The sequence below is a fragment of the Pseudorasbora parva genome, chromosome 10 (assembly GCF_024679245.1).
Source record: "Pseudorasbora parva isolate DD20220531a chromosome 10, ASM2467924v1, whole genome shotgun sequence".
Taxonomy (NCBI): Eukaryota; Metazoa; Chordata; class Actinopteri; order Cypriniformes; family Gobionidae; genus Pseudorasbora; species Pseudorasbora parva.
In genome coordinates, this window is record NC_090181.1 from 5720563 (window position 1) to 5748382 (window position 27820).

The following is a 27820-nucleotide window of genomic DNA, read 5'->3' on the forward strand; positions in this document are numbered from 1 at the left end:
GATGGACTGCAAGGGACTGTGTACAGAAAGGACAAAGAGGTGGGCATCTGAGCAGAGGGGTGGGAGGTAAAGGGCAGATATCTGTGGTGTCTTTGAGCTGCTTTGTTGTTGACATTATGGCGTGTAAATGAGTATCATGCCATTTTTTTTTTGAGCACAGATTCACTGTGATGCAATCGATTGGTCGGAAAGTGTGGGGAATACTGGCAGGGCAGTGTCGATCACCAGATGAAGTGCTCATCCACCAGAGGGCACTCCTTCCCAGAACATTGCAGAGATTGTCTTATTATTGGGGAGTTGAGATATACCGGCTGGATGGACATTATCTCGCTTATTACACCGCTACTTGCCACAAGTAATTAGACACAAAATATTGACTTGAGTTGAAATATTTGATGAGGTCTATAAACACAGAAGCTTTCACGAAAAAAGCAGTTGCTAGCATGGCAAGTTCAAACTAGGTAGACATTTAAGGCAGAGATACCATTTACAAAACAGGGCAAATTAGCGGGAGATCGCAATTAAAAAAAAGCACAGATTAGAGTTAAAGGTTCTGCTCGTGATCTACTGACGACACGCAAATTACATTTCCAGAATGATCAATGCAATCCAACAACAGCAGCACACATTAGCGTCTGATTTAAGCACATGTTTTAGGGTTGGTAAGTAATAGTTCAAACACCATTAAATTGACGAGCGCAAACCTTAGTAAATCACCTTGTGTGATTCATTAAAATACTCTCCTCCCATAAATTGTGTGTTTGAAAGGGAAACTCCTACAAATTAATATGCAATAAAGGTCAGCCGCAAAAATAACCACGTCCACGCCTTTACAGCGCATATTTTTCACTGCATGTCTAGTAAATCCTGACAATAGTTGTTTTTTGTTGTAGTTTTTTTTATGCTAAGAGTGTTTGCGCTGGTCCTATGTTGTTAGAATGACATATTTTCTTGTAATAACCATATGTTATGTGGTTAAAACAATGTTTTCTCTTGATAACGTCATAAAAAACAACATGCTTTCCCTTTATAACAAGATGTATTATTTAAACAACAGTCGATTATTCAAAAAATAACTGGTACAAATATTAAAAAATAATCTGGTTTGAGTGGAATGATTGGACATGATTTATCATAAAGTTAGAAGAGTATTCCAATTAATCCTCCGGCATTAACCAGGCAACGTGCAGATCCTCGTTTATTTCATGACTGCCGACACTGGCGGCGTCATGCAAAAAATGTTATTTTAACAATATAATATTTTGTTATAATGTAAAAAAAAAAAAGGTTTCTGACGTCATTATTATGAATAAAATGTTTTAAGAGAAATAATGCTGTTTTAACGACATAGTATGTTGTTATTATGAGAGAATATATAGTTTAAAATCTTATTATAACATTACTGGGAGAAAAATTGTCATCAATGCACCACCATTTAATGGTGATGATAGTTAACTGATAAATAAAATAAGCCGTCATTATGCCATTAACCTCAGTTCCTCAGTAGTTTCGTTTGAAAAGTGCCTGTGGACAACATATGGTGACTAAAATTGCTTTCAGATGAGAGATTTCCGTATTCAATAAGAATGGCAAAAATTACAGATTCCCTTTGGTTTTTAACACAATTACCTGGTTTCCATTGGGTGTTTTAATGACACAATGTATAATTAGGGAACAGCTAAAAGGATGAAAACCCATTATCCACTTAAGAAAGTCCTAGTGGGGAAAAAACAAATTTATTAGATGTCTTGCTGCTTATGAATGACAAATGAACAGTCATGTGCATTCTGACAGGACTAGGGGCCGGGCTGTTACTCGTTTTTCAGTGCACCTGCTTTCGTAGGCTGGATAAGAAGCCTCATCTGATCACTCGTAACCATGGTTACCGCTTTTTCTGCTACATTGAAGGGTAGCGAAGTCTCCAAACCAGAGTGTTTTGAACAATGATAATAATGGATGCAATCCAAATGAATCTCTTGGCATTTTTAAATGCCTGCCAAGATATGGATTTACTATCCATGGAGAGGTGTCAATGTGTACTATATTATAGAACTGGAGCACTTTACCAATTACAAAGACATCTGCATCGGATATGTTTGGATCTCCTGCTTCTCAGATGTTTTTACACCGATAATATGTCTATTTTTAGTTCTTGAAGAGCTACTCAGTTGGTTCAAGTGCAATCTCTGTTAAAGGGATAGTTTTAAATTTTGATATGTTTTAGCTTACGTCATGGGCATCCGAGATGTAGGAGTATTTGTTTCCCCAGTAGTTTCAATTTTGATCATTTTAGGTCAAACCGTTCTTGTCTGTGCCTCACATAATGCAGGTCTATGGTCACCACCTCAAAGAGCACACACAGAGAAGTCCAAATTAAACAATCCCCCATCGTAAGTACACACTGATGGCCTAAGACACGGAAAGAGCGGTTTGTGTGAGAAAACGAACAGTATTTATATAGTTTTTACCTCTTGCACACCACTACGTCCGACTGATCCGAGGGCGCGCGTGCGTGTGTCCTGTTGTCTCGGATGCCCATGAGGTAAGCTAAAACATATCAAAATTTAATTTCAAAGTGAACTATTTAAATTGCCTGAGCAATAACGTTTTCCTCTTGGTACATTTTTCATTTCTGACACTTGATGATAATTTTTACAGTTTCATGAGTGGTCCATTTTTACCAAAGCGATATGTGCCCCCAACATTTAGATTGAAATGTACAAACCATGTGAGGCCGATTTTTCAAAAATGCTGGTTTTACTTTATTTTGATGGTCCACTCCCTTTAGCAAAGGCTGTTGACTGTTAGTAATGTATACAAGCTCTTATTAGAGTAGTTGCGCATTATGCTGTTAGGGTTCGAATAAGTTGATAGGTGCTATCATTCATCTTGAGGCAATGTGAACCAGGCATGACTCGTGTTTTTTGCTAGTTTTAGCCCAGCGCAGTTGTCGTTTTCACGTCCAGCACCACGTTGTTTAAAGAGCAAATGCACTCGAGCCTATCTGTTCGCCCATGGGGTGCTGGTTTGAAAACCAGGTGTGTTCAGGAGCATTGATGGCGCATTGCTATTTTGAGAAAACTGACAATGCAGTATTTTCGGTGTTATTTAAAGGCCGTGTTAGTAATATATATACTTATAGGCGGGTCCACAGTGCGCATACACTCTGCTTATTACACACACAGGGATGCGCAGCAGTACACAAATAGTCTTTCTGATTGCAAATTTCTTCATGTAAATACCGAATCTGCCATGGGGAAACCGCAACTGGCTTTTAAAGGGAATGGGAGATGCACGTTACCCCCAAAACACACCCATGACTCATTAAGAGACTAGGCACAACCCTTTTAGACCATACACCTGGTGCACTGAGCATTTTTACAGTCGATAAACTAGCAAAAGTGGATTCGGACAGGCAACTGCGCCATTAGCTTCAGACCATGTGCTCAGATTGTTGAAATATGGTCCGATATTGTAGTTGCAAAGTTACTTATAGTGAACAGAATGTTCAAGAGGGACTAAAAGTGTTGCCAAAGTGCCGTATTTCTTTATTTGTAAAGCAAAGTCTAGTCTTACACAGTGACATGTTGGGACTGTTTTTATATGACAACGTTTTTTCCTGATACATTTACTGGAAAGAAAGAATTATGTATCATCATGTTCTGTTTGACATTATGGTCCTTGAGTTTTTCTCAACCACTTGTTTAAGGATCTTTGGTGAAATACTGTAGATGCTATTGCAGGATTTCAAGGAAATGGCCGTTGTGGTCTGTTCAGGGAAAGAGTTCCATTAGTGGTACTAAGAAAAATGCCCAAAACATTATCAATAGAAAAAAAAAAAAAAAAAATGTATTATATATATATATATATATATATATATATATATATATATATATATATATATATATATATATATATATATATATATATATATATATATATACATTTTTATTTATATATATATATATATATATATATATATATATATATATATATATAAATACATTTTTTTTTCTTTTTTCTTTTTTTCCCCTTGCCGTATTTATTGGCTTCACTGGATTCATCATCTGCCTCTAAGTGGAAAATGTCTGAGGCTGAGCCTGTAGGAAGCATCAACCGTAAAGTGCAAATGCATCAGAAAATATCTGAGTATCTCAAGGAGAAAAAGGTGCAATAATAAAAATTAAAAAAGGCTTACATTTTATAAAATTGTGAAAATAGGAGAAGCATCATGCTTTTTTAGTTACAAAATGAAAAACACCCTCAAGCCATACAAGATTTTAGCAGTAATAGGGCATTGATGGTAAAAGTTAGGGATGCCAAAATAGCTATCTAATAAGATAACTCATATTAGTAAATATAAGCACTCAATTCAAACTATAGTAATGGCTAGAGAGCCTTTATTCCTCTAAAGTCATGGTTTAGGACAGAATATTTGTAGGCTTACTTCAAAGAACATGATATTCTCTCAAAGGCACCAGAAACCTAGTTGTCATGACAATCAGAGCAAGGCTGTGTACGTGAATGAACAATCATCTTTTGAGCAGTTGAATAATCCTGCAATCATGATTTCTGCGTAAATACATTTATGGTACCTCTGTGCCACAAAATGTGGTATTGAATCAAAATCGAAAAATACTCCCATTTATGTGCAAAAAAGCAGACACTAATATACACTCACTTAGAGGATTATTAGGAACATCATACTTATACTGTGTTTGACCCCCTTTCGCCTTCAGAACTGCCTTAATTCTATGTTGCATTGATTCAACAAGGTGCTAAAAGCTTTATTTAGAAATGTTGGCCCATATTGATAGGAGAGCATCTTGCAGTTGATGGAGATTTGTGGGATGCACATCCAGGGCTCGAAGCTCCCGTTCCACCACATCCCAAAGATGCTCTATTGGGTTGAGATCTGGTGACTGTGGCGGCCATTTTAGTACAGTGAACTCACTGTCATGTTCAAGAAACCAATTTGAAATAATTCGAGCTTTGTGACATGGTACATTATCATACAGAAATCGAGACTCATCAGACCAGGAAACATTTTTCCAGTCTTCAACTGTCCAATTTTGGTGAGCTTGTGTAAATTGTAGCCTCTTTTTCCTATTTGTAGTGGGGATGAGTGGTACCCGGTGGGGTCTTCTGCTGTTGTAGCCCATCCGCCTCAAGGTTGTGGCTTCACAAATGCTTTGCTGCATACCTCGGTTGTAATGAGTGGTTATTTCAGTCAAAGTTGCTCTTCTATCAGCTTGAATCAGTCGGTCCATTCTCCTCTGACCTCTAGCATCAACAAGGCATTTTCGCCCACAGGACTGCCGCATACTGGATGCTTTTCCCTTTTCACACCATTCGTTGTAAACCCTAGAAATGGTTTTGCTTGAAAATCCCAGTAACTGAGCAGATTGTGAAATACTCAGACCGGCCTGTCTGGCACCAACAACCATGCCACGCTTAGGGCCCTATAATTTCCGCGATCACGGAATCGCGGACGGAATCGCGTAATTGGCATGTTAATGCGGAATTTGCATATTAACGCGGAATTTGCATATTAACGGGGAATCTAGTGTTAACGCAGATTTTCCCAGAATTTTACATATTTGTAATGAAATTCTGATTTGTGTGGGAGCAGAATGTATGTCTGAGGAAAATGCAGACCGTGGGAAGCAAATCTTGGCGACACAACCCCTCCCGTCATTTCAGCTCACCCTTCAAAACAATGCAAGTATGACGAAGTTGGTCTCCGCGGCTCTGCTTTCGTCAGCGGAAAAGTTAAGAAACTCGACGCTAACGGCGGTTTCACACTGCACGCGCAGGCAGCGCGCAGAAGCTTTGCGTGTGGAGAGCGGGAGCCGCGCAGCCATTGTGCTCAGGCAGCATTGGTCGCGCGCAGCTGAACCGCGGCTCGTGTGTTGCAAATACAGATAAATATTTCCCATTCAGTCAGATTTTCCGGTGGTCTGCTCGACCCCTGTCATTCTCGTGCTTTGATTTATGATAGGCACATTAGGCAGCATATCTCTTGCAAATGCGACCGTGTTCCCCTCGGTTCCAAACACATATGCATTTAACATGCTGTATATGGGTAGTTTACATGATAAAAGTAACCTTAAAGTTAAGATAAGCCTCTCGTTTTAATCATTTAAAGGGCCCTTTGAAGATGGGAAAAAAAACGTCTGGCAGTGTTGTTTTCGTGTATTTTATTTTTTATTTTTCACATCTCTGGATCATAATGGTGATTGTTAAACCCACAGAACAATTCACTACATGATTTCATGGTGAAATGTGTTATTTTTTCATGTTCATTTTCAGCTTTAAATTAGGGCTGCACGTTTTCAAGTTTTTCATTAACCGTTAACCGAGGCCCTTAGCGGTTAATACTCGGTTAACCATAGTGTGCGTCAGGGTTATTATTTTTAGCTTATTAATTTGACGACCGCCATGTCCGTAGTGAACGCGCCTATAGAGAGAAATGCACATCATGGATTACACAATCAGAGAGTAGCCTATTTCTTTTCGTTTTAAGTTCTTAAAAGACATTTCAAGCTTTCTTAAGATATATTTCATGTTTGTGAGACGTACGCTGAGTTTCGTTAAATTAGGATGAGATGCGCTCCAGTTCACGAGCAATGCGAGTGGCCGCGAGGGCGCCTGCACGATTAGAGCATGTAATGTCAGTAAAATATGCAGCCGAGAATGATTCACACAGACACAGCGTTTGACTCGCGCGGCTGAGCCTCTCCCGGCAGAGAGTTCAAGCATCTGTGGACTCGTCCCTTCAGCTCTGGCCATCTTGCTTTCAGTCCGCGATTAGCTTTTTTTGTTTTCTTCATTACAGTTAAAGTAACCTCTGCTTTTCTCTAGTCATTCACAAGTTTCTCACTTCAAACTTTCTTTCTTCTGATCCGTAATGCACAGCGCGCGCGGCTCCCGCTCTGCTTCTGCCCTAATGCGACTTTTAGTCCAGTGCGACTTTTGCTATTTTCCTCTTCATGACGCATTTTTTGACTGATGCGACTCTTTGACTCTCCGGAGCGACTTATAGCCTGAAAAATGCGGTAAGCACTGCATTGCAATACCTGCATTTTGCCCCGTCACTCTCATTTTTAAAGTGCTCCCACGCTTACTTTGCCCGCTTAGAAAGCTGGTCATGACTTCTTCTTGTGGATATTACAAATGTCTGGGAGCGCTGTAGCGGTCTCTAGGGGTGCAAAAATATATTACAACTAAATTCAAAGCACGTCATTGACGCCACTTAACCGAGCAAAATGTTTCACTCGGTTACGCAATTTTTAACGGTTAATCGGTTAACCATGGACACCCCTACTTTAAATGTTTTACTTAGTACTGTATGTAAAAGATGATTTATGATTTTTTTTAAAGTTCTTTATTAATTTTTTTACTTGAAAGAAAAAGCTAATGGAGCACTTTCATTTTAACTAAACTAATATAATGTATTTTACTGGAAAGTTTAAAGCTCATAACCATATTTGAAGTGCAGTGTTATGTTGCATCATGCTGTATTTGTCCTAAAAGTAAATGTGATGTTTATTAACATTAAAAGCACACTCTTTTTTTGACTAAAATAACAGTAAAGGGTAAAAAAAAAAAAATCCCAAAAATTAAAACGGAAAAAACGGAATTTGGGGAAAGCTAAAACGGAATTTGGGAAAAAATTAAATGGATTTTATTGGACCCTACACGCTCAAAATAGCTTAAATCACCTTTCTTTCCCATTCTGACATTCAGTTTGGAGTTCAGGAGATCACCCATAAATGCATTGAAGCAACTGCCATGTGATTGGTTGATTAGATAATTGCATTAATGAGAAAATGAACAGGTGTTCCTAATAATCCTTTAGGTGAGTGTATATAAAATATATATTGGCATTTTGCTATTTTAAAGAACTGAAAACACCTTTGAACAACACAAACCTGGTCTGATGTCAATACTGCAGTATTTTTTGTGTTGTTGAAAATGTGTGCATATAGTCTGATTATTACACACACAGGGAAAAAGATCTGACGAAGCGTCCAGTCTTTCCGCTTGCAAATTCTAGTATGTAGTAAATCCACCATGGTGCGAGCACGACTGGCTTTTAAAGGGAATGGGAGATGAGACACTGATTGGTTTATTGGACATTAAGCCCAAAGCAGTTCAGACTTGCCAAGTTCGACTCAGGAGAACGAACTCCTGAGAACGGGAGGACACAAGTCCAGTAACTCTGCTAATGGAATGGCAGATAACATCACTCAGCTCGCTCTGGCTACTCCGGTTATAACTGTATGTATATTTTAGGCTACAGTGAAACAAAATATGCCATAAAACACCACCCTGCCTTTTCATTTTCAAAAAAAAAAAATATCTTAAACATATTAATAGCCACACAAATGTGGTTAGGGCAACGAGTACCTTGATTATCTTCTATGCATGTATATTTATAACAAAACGAAATATAAAACACAACCCTGCTTCTTTTTTTCATTTACATTTGTAAAATATTTAACACAATAATAATAAAATATGTGGTTCTTGGCTAGATGTGAACTTTGAATTGGAACAGTACTTGGGTAGTGGCTGATGTACAGAGAAGAACACATTGAGAAACGGCCTAGGTACAACCGTTTTAGACCATGTGCTTGGCGCGCAGACTGTTTTTTCCGTCGTTAAACTAGCAAAAGTGTATATTAAAGGTCTCCACAGGCATTAAGCTGAAGCCCACCCTGTGATCTGAACAAACAGGTACTGTCAAATTTTAAGGTGAAACCCAACCTGAAATAGCCCATTGTTTTATTTCCACTATGAGCTCTAGGTCTACTGACCTGAAGAGGGAATTAAAAAAGACTGAGCTTTGACTCAAAGCTGAAGGAGGGTGTGTGTGTTTGTGTGTGTGTGCGTGTGTGTGTGTGTGTGTGAATGCTCAAAATGAGTTACATTTAAAATGAAAGCATAAATCCACTAAATTATTTGCGCCACAGATGGTATTTTATTTCATAATCCTTGCCTTATCCATTAACCACCTGCAGTCAAGGTCCTAAATACTGAAGTAGTGCTGTGCTTTAAACCTAGTTTTACTTTTCGGCATAAACAACTTCTTTCTGTGTAATTTAGGCTCATTAAAGAATAAATCTCATTCAGAAACCCAGCACTGTTTACCATCGTTTAAATTTTATGTGTGCTTGTTACGGTTACAATTTATTTCAATGGTCCACTTTATGCCTGATGCAGACTGTGATTTTGGTCATACTGTACAATATGGATCTAATAAACTTGTGTACGACATGTATGAAGATTGTATGGTGATGACATCTATTGAATCGTAGGCTATGGCGCAAGTTTATATAGAAGAATAAAACATCATCAGCATGTGCAAGTAAACAAATAGAGCCAGATCAATCACACTTTGGCAATTGTGGTTTTAATGTGTGCAGAAAAAAAGAGGAGAAAGCGAAAGAGGAGAATACTGATGCCATCATGGCTGGGAAAAAGAGACCAGCTTGACATACCAATTTTGCAAATGGAGCTTGAGGTAAGAAATTTTACGTTTTAGCGCCATGTCGTGTTGCTTAATATACTATTTTATGTTGCATTTTTTAATTGGCTAGTCAGTAGATGTAGATTGTAGCAGCAAACATATTGTGAGAGGATCATGCTAAATTTATGAGACTGTCAGAAAATTAGCGCAGGCTATCTTTGGTTGCAAAGTCTTTGAACCTCTCTCACTGTATGATGTAAGACCAGCGTTTAGGAGCCACGACCACAGAAATCAGCACGATTGGTCATCTTTCGTCTAGGAGAGCCCAACATTTCAAGATTTCAATAGCTAAACTCTATTCCAAAATAACTATAAGTAACTTTGCAAATACATGTCAACTAACCCAACTAATGTATTAGTAGACTGCAGTGGACTGTTAGGACACTGTTTGGTTAAGGTTAGGAGTTGCAGTGAAAGGAACTCTTAATGCTTCAGCATCCCAAGACACTTTGGACAATTTCATGCTCCCAACTTTGTCAGAACAGTTTGGGCATAGCCCATTCCTGTACCAACATGACTGCGCTCCAGTGCACAAAGCGTTGGTCCATAAAGACATGGATGAGGGAGTTTGGTTGGAGGAACTTTATTGGCCTGCACAGAGTCCTGAGCTCAACCCGATTTGAACCCGAACACATTTGGGATGAATTAGAGCGGAGACTGTGAGCCAGGCCTTCTCGACCAACATCAGTGCCTGACCTCACAAATGCAATTCTAGAGGAATGATCAAAAACTCCCATTATGCCAACTCCGTATTAAGATTAAGAATGGGATGTCATTAATGTGCAATATAATGTAAAAAAAATAAATAGGATCAGTAAGTTATGACAACATGTTAATTTGTTAATATATTAAGTTACCTCATCAAAATAAGTTAAGCAATTCGTTTTTTTAAATTTAAAGTGAGTTGAAATGACTTAAATTTAAGGCAGCAACTGAACTTAGGTTTTTAAGTTGAAATAGGTTGACATTTTTTACAGTGTAAAGGCAGGTTTTCCAAAAAGTTTGGCAGTATAGTGAAGTTTAATGTGAACATGGTTCACTACGATTATGAGCTTAATCACATTAGTTTGATCAAAGTATTCCGTTTACGTGAGTTAAAAAGTTTAATTAGAAATATTTCCCCCCAAAAAATGTAATCGCATAATGAGGGTGCATGTAAACGTGTTGTCAGTCCACGTGCATAATTCTTACTGGTATGTCTTATGACAATCAGGACACATACACACTGTAAAGCTTGGGCAGCGAGAACTGTATTTAAATGAAGGGAACACACATTTCAGATTTACCTTTGTCATTAAAAAAATATTCTTCAGTCCTTTACACAGTATTTAGATGATTACTGCTATCAGAATCATGTTCTGTTATCAAAGCAGATGTGGGATTTATGTATTACAAGATACATAAAGATGAGCGTGATGTGTATACATTTTCTCAGTGAAAGGTTTTGTTGTTTCAAATAAGCTGTATTTTATACCGAGATCCAGAGTGACATCAACACATTACATTAATCCAGTCTTGAGGAAAAAAAAAAGAAACGTACATTTTACTCAGTTTAACATTATTCTGCAGTATCTAAAAACTCAAGGGTCTAAATGTTTTACAGAAAATGTCTGGATCACACTATATTAAATAGTAATAACCTACATTGCGGTTACAATTCAGAGGTGGTATTAGCTGGACTTGCTGAGAAAGTTTAGAGGTGCAATGAAGCAAAAATATGTCTTGCTTTTATCCTGTTCCTTATTGTGCAAATAATTATTGATGATCATTAGAATCTTAACTAGCAGCAATTTCATCATACATTTACAATCAAGCTCTTAATTGTGGAGAAATTAGGTGTTCTTTAATTAAATCATTCCTTAAGAGTTAATAGCACTGCCCAATTTATATCATTAGTCCGTTAATACTCAACCATCATTTAATTAATTCACTTTAAATACAGCGATATGCTTTTAATTGCTAAAAGCCTTGGTTGCTAATAGACTGTTTAGGGACACTAACTTAATGACTATGGTCTGACATTTCTCAGAGCAAAGCCTATTTTATATTCATGGAACCACAAGGTTAGTCAGCTGAGGCTGAAATCTCTTCTCTTCCTCTCTGGTTCATTTAAGGTTAACGTTTGGTAAAGCTCATGAGATCTTTTGGAGGAACTTTAGGGTTGGGGGAGGTAATGCAAACAATGTGCTTTGACGTTAAGGTTTTTATTTTAGAAGTTATTTAAAAATGATATTCGATTTCATATTTTGACTATATCCTGTATTAAAATACCACTGGTATTAGCCTGGTTAGAGCCACATGGAGATTGTCCTTTGATGCGGATTTGGAACAGCAATGATACATAAATTATGACAGAACTTAAGATTTTGTTTTGATCCGTTCCTTTCAGCATCTTTACAATGTTCAACCTTATTTTCTCGTGTGTAAGACAGTATGAAATGTATCACATCCGATATAGAGTCATGAGATCCAAAGATAAAGGCTCTTCTCTGCTCTGTGCTCATTAACTGCAGGCAGGATCCTATAACACTGAGGCATGATGGCCACCTGCTCCTCTCCACTGTCACCACTCGGCAGATTTAATTATCTGAGTAATTGGATGACTTTCATATCACTTGGAAGAATTTCGACGGGCCATTGGAAATGAAGCTATGGGTTTCATCCACATTTCCGTTCAGCTTTCATCAACTGGTAGGGAAAAAGGATTTTCACAAATTGCTATCGGCAGATTTAATGCAGGTTGGGTGGGGAAGGCCGACGAGCCATTTTATTAGAATACGTTTGGTGGAACCAATCCTATATATCACCATATAGCTCTAAAATTACACTTCCTGAAGTTTAACCAAGCTTACTCGCTGGCTTCGAGTTAGCTGTCAAGTGCAATATTGTTGTTGCTCCCCCATCCTTCAACAACAGCTTCTTTGCATCACATTGTGGCAATTTTAAAAACAATATGTGCCACACAAACTGTTCAGACTGAAATGATCCGGAATTATGCTAAAAACACATTTCAGTCTCTCTTTCCTACCAGTGGGGTCTCTCATATAAATGCTGACTTCAGCTGCCTCCATGTTACATATTTATTTTAATCATGCGGGTCAGTGCAGGATCATGACCTGGACCTGATATTGGCCACATAAAAAAAAAAAAAAGTGAACAGCCAAACAAAAATTGTGACCCGTGCTGACAAAATGAGTCACAATGAGCCAATTTTTTCAAAAAAGAGTTGTTGTTTTCCTTCAAGATGTAGAACAAATGACAGAACTGCACCTTTTTAAAGTCGATAGAGTCACCAAGTCAATTTTGAGAGAAATTGAGTTAAGGTTTTGTGTTCTTTTAAGCACAATAAGATTCAGAAGAGAACAGAATTAGGTATTTACGTTCAAGCGTTTCAAGAAGATGCAAAAGAGAAGTTGATTCAGGGCTTGCCTGCTGTGCTGTTGAGCGCAAGTTATGAATTCTCGTTTGTCTTGTGATCGTATGGTGTAAAATTGCTTGAATGTTTAAACTGACAGGACTTCAAACACATGCAAATTATAAACTTTCACTCTCTGATGGTTAAACTTTGCAATAAATCTGAGAATCATGTGCATTTCGAAACGTGGTGCCTGTAAGGATCCCTATAGCCGACATCGCACATCCTACGATGTGACTATAACGGATGCGCACAGTGCAGAGTTTAATACGCTGAACCTGTGTGTTATTCGCTTAGGAGTAAACATTAAGTTGAACAAACTTTTAACAAATATCCCGACACTGTCCACACACTGAGAGCGACATTTAGAGTAATATGTAAATATGTGTTGCATCCTTTCCTCTCAATAACAAACACAATAAAAATGACAGCGGTGAGAAATCAGCAGTTAAGAAAGCATCTGATCGTAGAGATGTGGATGTGTTTGCACCATCTCTGCAATTCACTGGCGTCATGTCGATAGATGAGGTCATTAAAATGACACTCTTATGATAGATTATAAAGTTGATTTGAGACTATAATCTATAAAGATCTGGCTGTGTGAGACTATAACTTTAATGAATGCATTTTCTTTGCACGGCACACTCATGTTACAGTACAGAACGTCTCTTTATGCATTATCCTGAAGATTGTAGGTAATCATTTAATGTGTCATTGAACGGAAGAGAGGCTCTTGGGAGCTTGCGTAAAACCTCACATCCTTTTGATTTTCCCTGCAAAAACGTCCAAAGTCCTTCACATAAAAAGAGGCTTTCATAGATAACCTAGGAAGTCGGGAAGGTCTTGTTTTTAAATGTGAAATCACAGGGCCCCCGCCTAAGGGCCCTAGAATCGTCCCTACCTTTCGGCCCGCCAGTGATGGCCCTGTTTGCAAAGTTTCATTGACAGACACCATGAAGTACTGATTTCACCTCTTGGGACTAAAAGAGTGTATTTTAGGACAAGGACCCAGGCGGATTCTGTGCTTCTAAATGAAGTGTTCCCCAGAGACTGGCTCCAGTTGAATGTTGAGCAGGGTAAATGCACTCACATCATGGCTGTTTCAGACATACATCACAAGCTGAGCTAAAGACCCCCCTGGGTAAGAGTTGTTTTAATAAAATCATATTTATGAAGAGGGAACAACCTTGGAGATACAAAGCAACCACATTATGGATAAATTATGTTGACACAATTCCACATAAGCTGATGTATGTTCACAGATGTGCTGATGCTGTGAATCGAGTGTGAATGCTCATGTGGTTAACATTCTGATCCAGCTCATTTACATATTCAAATGAGAGAGGAATGTGTTTTCCGTTTATTTATATTTTAAATTTAAGGTTTTCAGATAATTAAAGGCATTGCAATGTTTTTAAAAGATTTATTTAGAAGAAACTAGTTCCTTGTCAAAAGAAGTGTTATTTTAGTATCACTGTAATACTGTTATAGTTTGTCTTAATATTTTTTTATTTTTTTATTAAATGATCATGTTTTTGTGTTGTATTAACTCAGTAGTTTTTTTTAAACTATGGCAACTTTTTAATGTTGTGTTGGCTGACGCCGCCATCTTCTGTTGTGTTAGTTTAGCAAAGTGTATTTGAGATATAGATCTTCATTAATACTTGCTTTCGAATGTTCACCGACCAGCTTTGACCATTGTAATATGGCGGACGGCTTATGTACAAAGCCCAAAAGCACATCTTGAAAATCTAAGAGACCATTCACTGCCATTATAAAGCCTGGAAGAGCTAAGATATTTTTTAAATATCCTATTTGATATTTTTTAAACTCTGTTCGTCTGAAAGAAGAAAGTCATATACACCTAGGATGGCTTGAGGGAGAGTAAATCATGAGGTAATTATGTTTGGGTGAACTATCCCTTAAGGGTGAATTTATAATTCTGCATCGTAGTCTGATGTGTACCTCTCCGAAAATTTAACAGGTGTCAACTCTACTTGGACCACAAGTGTTGTGATTGGTCTGCTAGAACCCCTCCCACAGGTCAAAATGTTATTTTTGGTAACGTTGTGTAAGACTGAAAAAACTAGTATATGCCGAAATGTCTGAATGAAGAACAAGGACTCTCTGAGAAAATAAAGGAAATTAACATCTGAACTGTCCCTCACACACCACTGGAGACGCAAGTCTCACCTCACTATCAGCTAATCTACATCTTTCCCTATATACCCCGTCTCCCCCAATTCCTTCCCTGTCTCATGCTGAGATCACCTGAAAATACACACAAAATCTCTATATTACAATGTCAATCCACACGATACAGTATTATATGTGTTTGATATCGTTTGAAATGTCTCAGTGCGACTGGTACAAATATCTCAACTCCACAGAAGTTAACCAAAAGATAATCAATGTTTTAAGAGTTTAAAGATATCTTGTCTTAGTTTGGTGGGTGTGGCTTTCAGCCATTTGGCCTTTACATCAATACAAGTCTTGATCAATGCAAATTCCCATTGTGAACTAGTGTTTACATTTGAAAGAGTTTGTGCATTTGTTTCTGGGTATTTAAGGAAATGTTGCAAAGAGCTCAGGGCTTGACACTTTAACCGGTCAGCCCGTAATGCTGGATGTCTCAAGATAGCCAGCATTATGTAGTTTTCAGAAGTCAGGTATATATTTCATTCTTTACTTCAGAGTATTTGATGTTATATATGGATTACCTTTGAATTGATTATGTAATTGGCTTTATACATTTACCTGACTGTTAAATAAATTGTTACACTTTGATAGATTCTGACTTGCTCTGGAATTATTCAGGTTGGGTATAATTTCAACAAAGGGTTAAACGGAATAATTAAATGTGTACTTAAACTATTAAAAATGAATGACCAAATAAACAATTGGCATTCTAACCTAAATTCTAAATTATCATTAAATGGAGTCAGATAACGAGGAATTGGAATAAAATCCCTTTTGCCCCGCTAAAAAGACGAACGCGCAGCGACCTTCAACCGCCGATCGTTAGCCTTCATTGGGACGATTTGGGCGGCCTTACAGTTGCATTTCCTCGTATGCAGATACCTACTACTGGTCTGCATGTGTAATTGCGAAATAGACAACGATGCAGAACTATAATTGAATTTTTTTTGTTTGTCATCACACAACATACTGTACAAAACAAAGACCTTTTGCTGCTCTGCAGGATAATAAAAAATACTGTTGGGATCTTGGACCTTATTCATTTTTAATGAATTCTCTTTTGTAATTCTGTTTACAGTGCATTTGTGGTGATTGGTTTACAACTTGTCAACCATGTGCACGCACAGATCAACACTCGACATACAAAGCTCAACAGAAATGATTTTAGTATATAAAAAAGTACTAAACTTAAAATGACACCAACAACTACAACAGCAAAATAAACTAGCAGATGGTGAAAGAGCATGTATAATTTATTCATGTCATGGCAATTACAGGCTCCCAGTGTTTTCATTCCCAAACGAAAAGACTTGAAAAGCCATTTCTACGGGCAACTTTCATTGTGGGAACTGAAGATATTTCTATGATTTATATTAGTATGCCTTATGCCATTTCATAAATACTGTTCTTTGTATTAAACTGGCAGAATTCATACCAGTCTTTTCCATTGCTGTTAGTCTAAGATCTGTTGGCACCTTCTCCTGAAATTTGCTAGCATAAGCAGTTTTCTGACATTTGAAATCTTCTTTTAAACTCTGTAACTCTGTCTGCTGTTTTATTAATGTGAAAGTTGACTTCGCTTTGGCGACTGCCTCAACTATGTCCATGTTCCGTACTTTATAAGTTTGGGAAAAAAGAGCAAACTTAACACAGGAATGCATTTATCTCATGCTCGGCAGCACTGTGTACTGACAGTTCTTGTTTTAAAACGGCAAACAAGTGTGTGTGATTTGTAGATTCTAGTTTGGAAACCAATCTATTCATTTTCCCATCCTTTCTAAACCAGCTCACTATGCTCCGCTGTCACACTACGGCCTCTTCCTTTGAAATAGGGAAGTGTTATTGTCTTTAACTCTGGGATTTATCATCATGTGCAAAATGCTCTTGGATGGTTTGAGATTGTCCTGTCCAACCAGGAAATGAAAAATGTGTGCGGAGGGTCAGGTGAGATGAAAGCGGTCATTATAAATGGCTCGCTGTGAATTGTGTCAATGGTGCTTCCTCCGGATCGCAAGATCGAGGATGGGGGGAGGGAGAAAAATCGCTGTTATTGACCGCTCTGGCAGACATAATGAATTGTTATGTAGTTGAGACAGATGCTGGTGGACTCAAGATTTAGGTCTGGTCTCAATTGTCTTTGTGGCATCCAAATAGAGTGTATTCCCATGAGCTATTTTGTTGAGCTATAGCGCCAGAGGTAAACGCACCTTGTTTTGTGTCTAGGATCGGGTGACTAATAGCGTTTGTCCACTTTTTTCCTCCGGGTATCAGATCTGCTTTGGATGTTAGACAGTGCTTTTGAGCTGGTGGTGCATGTGTGCTGGGTAGTGAACAGCCGCAGTCTCTTATAATTCCAGGTGGATCTGGCAGGAGGATTTTAGTCATTTCACACCTAGTCGCTTTTAATAAGATCTGCGCTGTCCCTGTCCAAAGTGCCGAAACATCAATGGCATTGCATGTTTGGGTGAAAAGGTTTCACATTAAAAATGCAGTCAAGATGTACATGCATCAGTCATGTTTCAGCTTTCTCTCACACACACACACACACACACACACACACACACACACACACACACACACACACACACACACACACACACACACACACACACACACACTCCTGTGGGGAAAATCAGGCATTTCAATTCAATTTGTAAGTCACTTGTAGGTCAATGGGAAAAAGCCATCCATTCCAACATGTATGCTTTCTTTTTTTTCTTTTGCAATAGTGTTTCACAGCTTATATTTGAGCCAAATAAGGCAAAATCAAGTACGTCAATACATCATTCAGCTGTGCAACATAATCAATATTTACAATTTTCTTTGGAACATGTGTTTTGACAACACAATATCTTCAGTTCCAGCAATTCTCTGGTAATAGTCTCAGTTATGGTGCAAGTGCATAGTGTATGTTTCATGACTAAAATCTCTCAAAAGCACCGCAATCTCAAACCTCTTTGTGAAGTCCTGATTTGACTGCCATCAACATTTATTAAGACCAGAAAGGGTTAAGCCTTCCATTTAAATTTCCCAGACCTTGCTTAGCCTTTTTTTTCTGTTGCCGTTTATGGAGTGAATACTTCCATTAAATTGGATTTTGGGCCTCAAGGGACTGACAGCCACTAAGGTATCTGTTGTGAGACGTGAATTTCACCAGACAAGCAAAAAGCATTTCATTTTTAATAACTTGGCTATTTGGTCTGCTTAAGCTTCATTGCTTCTGCAGCCAATCATGCCTCTTTTTTTAGCCACAGCAAATAGGTTGATGACCCCATATCAAACACTGCAGAGTTGAGACAATCTTTAACGAAACATATGGAAATGTCTGTGCTCAACTGATTCCCTGACGTAATTAACGTGTCCCAGAGCATCAGTCATTGTGAAAGATTTTTTTTTTTTTTTTGTTGCAATCTAAACAATATAGATTGTATGAATATTGTTTGACAGATCTGTCATCATTTAAATAAAATGATCATTGCTGCACTGTCATAGAGCTGCAGTTGAGCAGCGCTGATGAACTGTAAAACCAGTGACACTAAAATGCGACATTTAGCCTACACAAAACATTTTGGGTACACTTTATTTTAAAGTGTCTTTAGCCCTATTCAAATGGTAATTTTTTTCTCATGTGGACGTCCATACAAATAAATTTGCTTGCCACCTCATTGATAAAACTTGTGAATTCGGATGGCGACTTATTCCTGGTGGAGGAGTGAGTTTTGTGATCCTGCGCACGTGTGAACGCAGCTCACATGCTCAGTCGAATGACTGTCTGCTGTAAAAATGTAATATGCTTGGAATAATAAGAATAAAATCATATTTAAATTGAATAATAGGAAATTATGAATTATTCAATTATTTAAATATCCTGTTTAAAAATAGGATGAGGTCATTTTAAAATGTGGAAATGAGTGGAATTAAGGTAATAGAATGCTGCAAATTTAACCTATATAATGTTAATTACTGCCGTAATAATAGCTCATTTCACATTTTTACGTGTTTTTCTTCTTTTTATCTTTTGAGTGGTGATAATTGTTCTTGTAAATTCTTTCCAGGATTTCAGTAATAAAAGTGTAGGCTAGATCTTTAGAATGCATCCATATTACAGCGAAGCGCAACGATACGTTGCTCTGCTGGGGTCAAAAAGGATATAAACCGTTCATTTTGAAGCAATCTCTTCTTAAACTCAGAGAAGTGGATTTGTACGGCAATTAAATCACCACACGACCTTGGTGTTTGTCTAAAAACAGTAGGTCTTTCGGTCGGGGATTTAAAGGTGGCCTGTGTAAAAATTGAGGTAAAAATATCCCAAAAATGACCTACAACCATCAAAAGAATGAGAAGAAAAAAGGGCGATGATGTCATTAAAAAAATGTCAAGTTATAGTGCTGCAGCGATATCAACCTTAATTAGCAGTAGCATTACTAGCCCCGGCCCGACAGGTATCGTAATACCAGTCTCGGCCATGGGAGGCGGTGTGCGGGCAACATAACCACCAGCCAACCTGGCGTACTTGAACCTGATGTCAATCGTGTGGAAAGTACAGCCCACTACTTCATTTCAGTTCAGGGAAGAGAGCGGACGGATGGCCGAAGCCCTTGGCCCCTTAAATGTATCTGATATAATAAAAATAGCTGTTTTTACCTGACCGGAAAAAGCGGAAGTGCGGGCGCCCAGCGACTGTGTTCCGTCCCGTCATAATAAAAGTCCTGGTACTCTCGAGCCGTTTAGAATAGGCGCCCTCCAGTGGACGAAAAGTTGCATAGTGCACCTTTAAATGCAGGTGGGAGAAAAACACTGACATTCTGGATTCGGTTGTGCAATATTGAAGAAAAATGCGATATGCAATATCTTGTTAAATAATGTTATGTTTGATTTGCGATATGATATTGCAATTAGTGTGTAAAATCTATTTAAATTATATTTAAAAAATATTTAAAAACTGAGAATGAAACCATTTGTTTCACATTCTTTCTGGGAAAAGAAACTTCTGAATGATCTTCTGAATGAACTTCTGAATGTGTCAGACAGCGGGATACTGTTATTTTTTTTGTTCAAATTATTGCGTTTAATAACTATTTTTAACATCAAGCAAGTCCCATGAATAACAGTCGTGTGCCCCGTCTATTGTCTGCTCAGTGCGTCGATCTAAAACTTACACTTTTCACAATGTTGAAGTAACCTATTAAAATCATGCAGATATTGCATGCTGTTGCGATATGCATATTGCGATATGTACATTTGCGATATTTCAATAATTTCGATATATTGCACTGTCCCAATGAGAAATCGCTTTCCTGCCAAACACAGAAGAATGTGTTTTTATTGTTTTACGGTAGGGGGCGCTATTACACATCTTCTGAAATAGTCCTGAATTCTCTGATCAAAACACTGATCAGGAGGTGAAGACGACACACTCCCACGATTCCACGCTCATACATGTTGTCATCAAGCTTCACCATTGTTTTGAATAAGTGACATCTGGCGGCTAAATTTACATACTGTGCCTTTAAAGCCAATTTACAGCCAATTAAGAAAAGGGTCTGTTTTTATGATTTCCATGAATCTGCAGACAATGCCAAAAGACGGGCTTTGAATTGTTTTCATGCAGCGAGTCTTACCTTGTACTGTAGGTCCTTTCTGACAGGCTGACAAAATAGCTTTGGTGCACATAATTGATAACTGTTACTGCCGGCTTTGTCTGCTTGTTAAAATGACCTTTGTTTCCTGTTCTGTGGAACAGTTTCACAGTCCCAGGTGAACAAATCTTAACATGTTTTACATGCTTTCACATGCATCCATTTTCTCATTTTGAATTGTAAACCTTGCAAACCTGTGATAGCACAAAGCCATTTCATATTCTGGCTTATTTAAACAAATTCCTCTCGCCAACACTATGGGCTTAATAAACTTGATTTGATTAATGAAGTCATGAAACCCTGTAGGAATTCTGAGGTGAACATAAAACTGGAGGACAATGCATTATAGATAATGCTAATTTGGTGGGACGGTGCTTTATGATGATGTATGAGGGAAATGCTCATGCTTAGGAATTAAATGATGAGAACAAAAACAGGACACGTGTGTTCGGTTTCTTCCACTTCCACGAGCTGAGGGTAACGAGTCTCTCCACAGTCGCCAATTAATTTCACCAGACACTGGGCTACATGCTTCCCTGTCCGAAATTTTAAGTAAAATCCGGTAAGCATTTGACAGCATGAGAAAAGTCACCGAAGATCATTCAAACCGAAGATAAGTGGCCTGCTCCTCCTAAGCAGCAGTGACAGTGATGCAGTTAATTAGCTGTCTTCTTCTTGAACAAATTAAGCTAATGCCAGTAGTGGCAGCTAGAGGCAAACATGCATCAATAGTTATTTTTCATCCAATTTAACTGCTCACTTTGGATTGTAGTGATTGCGTTTGTTGATGTTCTGTTCGTAATTTAATGTTCCCTGTGTGGGCATTAAAAAAAAAAAAGTACAAAATTGCTGGCAGGAAACATTTGAGAAAGTTACATGGCTACAAAGACTTGTGGAAACGAGAGGGTGAGAGAGAAAGTTCAGTCTTGTTTAAATAAAAATAGTCAAAAATTAATCATCATTGATTCTCATAATCGCATTACTTTTTTCTTCCAGTTCCCACACACTTTAATGAAAAAGTAAAACCGGTCTAGAAATACATGAGGACATTTTTTTTATGTTTAATTAATTAATTAATTTTGTGAGAAACAGAAAGCTTCAGTGCCGGTTTTACAGTGATCTGTATTCATGGTTGTATTCATTATGCTTTCAGCTGTGTGTCTGATTATACTTATTTTTGTTGTTGTTTTTTCTTTCTCAGATCTGATTCAGATGCACTAATATGAATAACAACAGGTCTTCTCTGTTCCTAATGCCTGGCACACATTGTACGATTTTGGGCCGTCCCAGATGAAATATGACCAGTTGTGATGATTTTTTTGGTCTTGGCTCCTAAATGCTGGTCCTATGTTGTACAGTGAGAGAGGTTTAGAGACGGCCATTGTCACGGTCTTGTGACAAAAGACAGCGTCAGAAATTTGCAACCCGATCTCACTGCAATTTGTATGTATTATACGAGGTGGCTTATTCATATCAATTCGTACAAATGACCTACCCCTAACCCGCACCTAAACCTACCCATCACTGGGGTTTAGACAAATGGCTAATTTATGAGGTGGCTAATTTGCACACCCTTACGTGTACGAATTTGTGTAAATTAACCACCTCGTTAAATACGTATAAATTGGTCGTGATGACATTGAAAAATTTAGCTTGATCATCTCAGTGTGTTTTCTGCTACGACCTACGTCTGACTAGCCAATAAAAAATACAACATTAAATGGTGTATTGATCAACACAATATGCCGCTAAAACCTACTTACCTCAAGCTGAGGTAAAATGATTCCCGTTCATACAAATCAATGGATGGACTATGCTGGTGATGATGGAACTATGGATGGACTATGTTGGTGACGATGGAACTATGGATGGAACTATGTTGGTGATGATAGAACTATGGATGGACTATGTTGGTGATGATGGAACTATGGATGGAACTATGTTGGTGATGATAGAACTATGGATGGACTATGTTGGTGATGATGGAACTATGGATGGAACTATGTTGGTGATGATAGAACTATGGATGGACTATGTTGGTGATGATGGAACTATGGATGGACTATGTTGGTGATGATGGAACTATGGATGGAACTATGTTGGTGATGATAGAACTATGGATGGACTATGATGGTGACGATTTAACTATGGATGGACTATGTTGGTGATGATGGAACTATGGATGGAACTATGTTGGTGATGATAGAACTATGGATGGACTATGTTGGTGATGATGGAACTATGGATGGACTATGTTGGTGATGATGGAACTATGGATGGAACTATGTTGGTGATGATAGAACTATGGATGGACTATGTTGGTGATGATGGAACTATGGATGGACTATGTTGGTGATGATTGAACTATGGATGGACTATGTTGGTGATGATGGAACTATGGATGGACTATGATGGTGACGATTTAACTATGGATGGACTATGTTGGTGATGATGGAACTATGGATGGAACTATGTTGGTGATGATAGAACTATGGATGGACTATGTTGGTGATGATGGAACTATGGATGGACTATGTTGGTGATGATGGAACTATGGATGGAACTATGTTGGTGATGATAGAACTATGGATGGACTATGTTGGTGACGATTTAACTATGGATGGACTATGTTGGTGATGATGGAACTATGGATGGACTATGTTGGTGATGATGGAACTATGGATGGAACTATGTTGGTGATGATAGAACTATGGATGGACTATGTTGGTGATGATGGAACTATGGATGGACTATGTTGGTGATGATGGAACTATGGATGGACTATGTTGGTGACGATGGAACTATGGATGGACTATGTTGGTGATGATGGAACTATGGATGGACTATGTTGGTGATGGTAGAACTATGGATGGACTATGTTGGTGATGATGGAACTATGGATGGACTATGTTGGTGACGATGGAACTATGGATGGACTATGTTGGTGATGATGGAACTATGGATGGACTATGTTGGTGATGATGGAACTATGGATGGACTATGTTGGTGATGATGGAACTATGGATGGACTATGTTGGTGACGATGGAACTATGGATGGACTATGTTGGTGATGATGGAACTATGGATGGACTATGTTGGTGATGATGGAACTATGGATGGTCTATGTTGGTGACGATGGAACTATGTTGGTGATGATAGAACTATGGATGGACTATGTTGGTGATGATGGAACTATGGATGTTGGTGATGATGGAACGATGGATGTTGGTGATGATGGAACTATGGATGTTGGTGATGATGAAACTATGGATGTTGGTGATGATGGAACTATGGATGTTGGTGATGATGGAACTATGGATGTTGGTGATGATGGAACTATGGATGTTGGTGATGATGGAACTATGGATGTTGGTGATGATGAAACTGGATGTTGGTGATGATGGAACTATGGATGTTGGTGATGATGGAACTATGAATGTTGGTGATGATGAAACTATGGATGTTGGTGATGATGGAACTATGGATGTTGGTGATGATGGAACTATGGATGTTGGTGATGATGGAACTATGGATGTTGGTGATGATGGAACTATGGATGTTGGTGATGATGGAACTATGGATGTTGGTGATGATGAAACTGGATGTTGGTGATGATGGAACTATGGATGTTGGTGATGATGGAACTATGAATGTTGGTGATGATGTAGGGCTGGACAATAATTCAATATCAATATATATCGCGATATAATTTTTTTCAATAACGGTGATATGATTTTTAAACACATTTCCGATATTTCGATAAATATATTACAGCATTCCTCACTGATTGACGTTCAGGGCGCAGCCGTCAGAAAGAGCAGAACATGATTGACTACTTGCGCGATGACGTACACCACAGAAACGCAGTCAGTGCTCAGCAGTAGTAGGCTGATAGATCCAACGCGGCAAGTTTAGGCTACAAAAAGAGTTTCCCTGACCGCAACACAAATGTGACTGAACGAGCTTCCACAAGTAAGGAGAAAGAAATAGTTGGGACGTGTCCCCCGCACTTTTAATAAAATGTATTTTCATCCCCCGCACTTTTACTGGGTCTCACCGATCCTAGTCGACCTGCTCCGAGCGGGATTCGATCCGGCGTTACCTTAGCGAGGGCGGTCAAGTTAACAGAGACGCTAAAGACAGCTTTCTCTAACCGTGGTTGATTGCGCGCTTCTTGAGGTACGGGCAAACTTATTTATACATAGAAACCAATGTGAATACATCAAGATTTAAATTAAGAGACAAAAAATAATCTATGCATGACCTGTCATTTTATTCGTATCTAAATATGAGGAGGGCGCTCTCAGAAAATTCAAAAGCGGATTCAAACTTACTGTCGCGCTGGAGCTGCAGCTGAAGGAAAACAATCGTTATGAGCTGAAAGGTGACGACGACAATCAGACGATTGCGACAATATATGAAAGCAATGAAGCAGCATCATGAGGAACAAAACTGTTTTCAACACTGATAATAATCATAAATGTTTGATGAGCATCAAATCCTAATATGAGAATGATGAGTGACACTGAAGACTGGAGTAATGATGATAAATTCAGCTTTGATCACAGAAATAAATGACTCTTTACTATATATTCACGTAGTGAACAGATGATGTAGATCAGAATAATATTTCTCTGTATTACGTTTTTTACTGCATTTTTAATTAAATAAATGCAGCATTAAATATATAGTATAGTTTTGCATAAAAGGAGAATAGAGCGCTATGAATAGTTCTTCACTGAAATTTAAAACTTAAAAGAAAATGCTCAATAAACTGCGTCTGTGGCATATGAGCACTGTACGCTGTGACTGCATTGCTTCTATAGCGCATCATTTTGCACACAGGATGCACATTAAGTGCGTTTTGCCGCTCTGTATTGAGGTTATCCACGTGACATTACCCCAGCTGAAACATATCAAATCGGTTTCACTATCTGAAGAAGATCCATCCGCTAGAATATTCTGAGAGTCAGGCTGAATCCTGGCTGAAGCACTTTTGTTTAATCTATATTAAGTATAATATAATCAGCCTATGTTGTAGTTTAAACTTAAAGATATTAATATTAATAAAGTGAGTCATTAAAGATTATGTTTATTTGATGTTGATTTCACATTTCTTGTTCATATAAAGGCTAAATACAAATAAAAGGTGAACATATTTGTACTGGTTTTATTTCTAAAATATGATATATATAGTTTTATAGGAGGACTATTCATAGACTTGGCAAATACATTTTTTCAGAAGTTTGTAGGTACAGACATCCTTTGTGGCAGCTCTTAGTAGTTTTTTCTAAAGCTTTTATATAGTTCATATCGATATCGGAATTATATCGTATCGACCGAAATTAAGAAAAATATCGTGATATTAATTTTGGCCATATCGTCCAGCCCTATGATGATGGAACTATGAATGTTGGTGATGATGAAACTATGGATGTTGGTGATGATGAAACTATGGATGTTGGTGATGATGGAACTATGGATGTTGGTGATGATGAAACTATGGATGGACTATGTTGGTGACGATGGAACTATGATGGAACTATGGATGGACTATGATGGTGATGAAACTATGGATGGACTATGATGGTGATGAAACTATGGATGGACTGTTGGTGACGATGGAACTATGGATGGACTGTTGGTGACGATGAAACTATGGATAAACTATGTTGGTGACGATGGAACTATGATGGAACTATGTTGGTGACGATGGAACTATGGATGGACTATGATGGTGATGGTGGAAGTATGGATGGACTATGATGGTGATGGTGGAAGTATGGATGGACTATGATGGTGATGGTGGAAGTATGGATGGACTAGGATGGAACTATGGATGGACTCTGTTGGTGATGATGGAAGGATGGGACTATGTTGGTGACGATGGACCTATGTTGGTAATGAGAACTTGACAATATTTGGCTAACAATTTGAGAAGAACAGCCCAGAATGGTTGATTTAAGCACACAAAGGCAAAACTGGAGGAAAAAAAGATGTCAGAAATGAATTTGTTCATACAAATTTTGACTGCTTTTTTTTTTTATTTTGACTGCATTCAATAAATGTGGTTTTGTGTCTGTAAAGGTCTTTGCAGTATTTTATTTGGCAAGACAGGATTGAAGCATTTCTTACCTTGAATGACAGCACATACACCTAGACAGTGACAGCTTATATCTTTTACTCTTATGACTAAAAAGATGTCTAGCCTTCTGCTACAGTATAAGAATTGTCAGATAGATAGATGGACAGACAGACAGACAGACAGACAGACAAAAAGATACAATAGCATCTAGGAATAAAAAAATCCATAACTGTTAGTCTTTCCTAACCTAGAACTTGATAGAGCATGACCAGGATCTGAGCATGTCTTCCAGGTAATGTTAAAGGTAGGGAAGGCAATATCGGACCGTCTCCAAAGCCATGCCTCTTTCAAAACACATGATTGCAAACAACAGAGTCTGCAAAATGTCATGAGAGAATGTGTTAAATGACCATGTCTCAAAGCACTAGGGCTGTCAATGAATATTCTAAATTCAAATATATATTTGAATAGTTTTTAAAAAACTTATTTCGAAGGTGAAAATTAATATTCGAATAAAAAAAATAAAAAAAATAAATGCCCGCGGTAGCAGAGGCGTGGATGTATGCTTTGCTCATGTGCGCGCTCGCGTGCCTGAGGGTTCAGGAGCAGGTCACAGGAGACGCAATGTCAGGCACAGCGTCAATGCTGAAAGTTGACGCGTCTTGCATGGAAGATAGCAGAAAGTGCACAGCTCAACTCGACCGCTTCAGAGAAAGTGATTTTAACCCTCCGAAATCTAAAGCCATGTCTGGAAGTACTTTGGATTTTGGTCTGTAGGAGGTCAAATTGTTGAGCCACGAGATAAAGTTGTATGTTAGATACAGTTAGCAATAGCATATTAACATGCCTCATTTTATTTAACGTTAAACAGAAACATTACTAAAGTGAAGGCTACTGTACTGACTGAAGAGATATTGCATGAATAAAGGATAAATGCACTGCTTTC

The 27820-nt window shown here is 38.1% G+C and overlaps 1 protein-coding gene across 1 annotated transcript in view; it reads left to right on the forward strand.

Annotated features, from left to right (window-relative positions):
- LOC137090945 (leucine-rich repeat and fibronectin type-III domain-containing protein 2) overlaps nt 1-27820 on the forward strand; it is a 481236-nt gene that overhangs the window by 6912 nt on the left and 446504 nt on the right. Inside the window, exon 2 of the mRNA XM_067454960.1 lies at nt 9432-9529. The gene's annotated coding sequence lies outside the window, so the exon portion shown is untranslated. The remainder of the gene's footprint in view (nt 1-9431; nt 9530-27820) is intronic.